This window comes from Physeter macrocephalus, chromosome 2 (assembly GCF_002837175.3).
Source record: "Physeter macrocephalus isolate SW-GA chromosome 2, ASM283717v5, whole genome shotgun sequence".
NCBI lineage: Eukaryota > Metazoa > Chordata > Mammalia > Artiodactyla > Physeteridae > Physeter > Physeter macrocephalus.
This window is the reverse complement of record NC_041215.1, coordinates 16,161,458-16,164,838: the sequence shown is the minus strand read 5'-3', so window position 1 is coordinate 16,164,838 and position 3,381 is coordinate 16,161,458. Positions and strand designations below refer to the sequence as shown.

Sequence of the window (3,381 nt, the reverse complement as noted above, 5' to 3'; positions counted from 1 at the left end):
CCGTTGCAGAGGACAGGCTCCGGACGCGCAGGCTCAGCGGCCATGGCTCACGGGCCCAGCCGCTCCGCGGCATGTGGGATCCTCCCAGACCGGGGCACGAACCCGGTTCCCCTGCATCGGCAGGCGGACGCGCAACCGCTGCGCCACCAGGGAAGCCCTGAATATCACTTTTTAATAGAAAAGGTGAAGTCCTGTTGCAGAGCATTCAGTTTATTCAACTTCTAACAATTCACACAAGATAGAAAACCTCACTGTTCCTATAAATCATAATAAATACAATAAATGATTTCTTAATAAAGAAGTCATTAATAATCTTCTCATTGTTTACAGAAGTCCTATGGTAGACAGATTCTCTGAAAGTAAAGGCAGTAGTTTCTGTGGAGAAAACTTCACCCTTATTCCAACTGTCAATCTGAAGAAGAAAACTCCTGGTTTAAAACCATGGGAATGCAGTGCATGTGCAAAGGTCTTCATGCATCATTCATCCTTTAATAGACACATGAAATGTCACATTGAAGAGAAACCAAGAGAGTATCAAAAGTACCATGAAAAGGTATATAAATGTAAAGAATGTGGGAAAGCATTCATTTCTCCTAGTTCTCTTAGAACACATGAAAGGAGTCACACTGGAGAGAAGCCCTATGAATGTGAACAGTGTGGGAAAGTCTTTCGATATCAAAAATCCTTCCGACTACACAAAAGAACTCACACAGGGGAGAAACCCTATGAATGTAAGGAATGTGAGAAAGCCTTCATGTGGGAAACAACTTTTCGAAAACACATGGTAACTCACACTGGAGATTTACCTTATAAATGTCAGAAATGTGAGAAAGCATTCATTTATCCCAGTTGTCTTCGAATACATGAAAGCAGTCACAATGGAGAGAAAATGTAAGGAATGTGGGATAGTCTTTACTTTTTTAAGTGCACTACAAATACATGAAAAGACCCACATGGGAGAGAAACCCTATCAATGTAAACAATGTGGAAAAGCCTTTAAAAGTCCTGAAACTATTCAAATACATGAAAGAATTCACAGGGGAGAGAAACTCTATGAATGTAAGCAGTGTGGTAAAGCCTTCAATCATTCCAGTTCCTTACAGCTACACAAAAGACATCACACAGGAGAGACACCGTATGTGTGTAAAACATGTTCTAAAGTATTGAATACTGCCCGGTCTCTTCGAAATCATGAAAGAATCCACACTGGGGAAAAACCCTATGAATGTAAGCAATGTGGGAAAGCCTTCACATGGAAAATAACCCTTCAGAAACACATGATAACACACACTGGAGATGGACCTTATAAATGTAAAGAATGTGAGAGAGTATTCATTAATCCCAGTTCTCTTAAAACACATGAAAGGAGTCACACTGGAGAGAAACCATATCAATGTGAACAATGTGGTAAAAGTTATAGATATCTAGCAGTTTTGAAAATACATCGAAGGACCCATTCTTGAGAAAAACCCTATGAATGTAAAAATGAAGGGAAAACCTTCACTTCTGCATATGTTCAAGTGCATGAAAGAATTCACACTGGACAGAAACCCTATCAATGACAGGAATGTGGGAAATCCTTCATTTGCCTCTCAGTTGTTCAAAGACCTGAGACTGCACACTGGACAGAAATCATATAAAACGTGACGAATGTGGGAATACCTCTTCTGATCTTAGTAGTTTATGAAACCATAAAAGGATTTACTAGATAAAACCTTGTTTGTAAACAGCCTGGGAAACACTTCAATTGGTTGATATCATTACACGTAAAAACTCCCATGGAAAAGAAGTATAAATGTAAGTAACATGAGATAACTTGATGGAAAGTAATCTATGCCTAATGTTCCAGGAAACCTTCAATATGAAAGAGTTTTTTAAATTTTTATTTATTATTATTATTTTTTTGCCAGGCTGTGCAGCATGTGGGAGATCTTAGTTCCCCAACCAGGGATCAGACCTGTGCCCCTTGCAGTGGAAGTGCGGAATCTTAACCACTGGACTGCCAGTGAAGTCCAGAAAGAGTTGTTTTAAAAGTTTATAGGACTTCCCTCGTGGTGCATTGGTTAAGAATCTGCCTGCCAATACAGCATACATGGGTTTGAGCCCTAGTCCTGGAAGATTCCACATGCCACAGAGCAACTAAGCCCGTGTGCCACAACTACTGAGCCTGCTCTCTAGAGCCCATGAGCCACAACTACTGAGCCCGCATGCCACAACTACTGAAGCCTACGTGCCTAGAGCCCGTTCTCCACAACAAGGGAAGCCGCCACAATGAGAAGCCCGTGCACTGCAATGAAAAGTAGCCCCCGCTTGCCACAACTAGAGAAAGCCCACGTACAGCAGCGAAGACAAAACGCAGCCAAAAAAAAAAAAAAGTTTATAAATATGTTGTGTTTACTCAGGATCTTTCTTCAAGTGTATCCTTCAATGGTGGATTTCTACTAATTTCACAAACAAATATTAATGTGAATTCATTCTGTAATTCGTCTTTCAACTATAGTACATAATGTTTAAAGGTAGTGATTTTTCCTTTAATTGGATAGTTATTTTGTTATATTTACTTCTGAAGCCTGTTGGATTCATGGATGAATTTAAGTGTATTTCTAGTATGCAGTGAGGCTTAAATTTTTATAATGTTCTATTCATTCTCTGTTAATGGGCCATTGAAAAATGGCAGTTTGGTATTTGTTGGGATTTCCTAGTAGTTTTGTATGGCAGTTCCTAGGTATATAATCTATTGTATATACTGTACCCTTTTTACTGAGAAAGATCCTTTTTGGTGGTGGTGCGTATAGGAGCCTTTTCCCATTTTCCATTCTATTAAACACTTGGAATAAATTTTATGTATGACTAGTATGTCAAAGAGTATACTGTTACGTAAATTATGTTTTTTCCTATTTGCTTTTTGTGTTTCCTTCTGACTGGTATCTGTTGAATAGACTGTGAGACTTGTGATAATACAGAAAATCTGGAGTTGGCGATATCTTGCCTGTGAGTCATATTAGGACCTAGACTTTCCAGAATCTATCCCCTTTGTGGTTCCATATTAGCATTCACCAACAGCTCACCTGTGTGCGATTTTAAAGCAGATGCAGAGAAGACATTCTTCAGATAGTGGAGTCCCCACACTGGGAGAGAGGCAGATATGTAGGAGCTTCAAGGACACCATCTCTCAGCTTATTTTCCAGATTCTGTGTCCTTGTAGTCAAGAGTGTCTTCAACACCACCAAAAAATGTTTGATTTCCATTTTTTTTCTTTTTTCTTTTTTTTTTTTTTTTTTGCGGTACGCGGGCCTCTCACTGCTGTGGCCTCTCCTGTTGCAGAGCACAGGCTCCAGACGCGCAGGCTCAGCGGCCATGGCTCACGGGCCCAGCTGCTCC

General features: G+C 40.2%; 1 pseudogene; it reads left to right on the top strand.

Moving 5' to 3' along the window:
- LOC102986655 (zinc finger protein 709-like) overlaps positions 1–3,381 on the top strand; it is a 35,021-nt pseudogene that overhangs the window by 10,506 nt on the left and 21,134 nt on the right.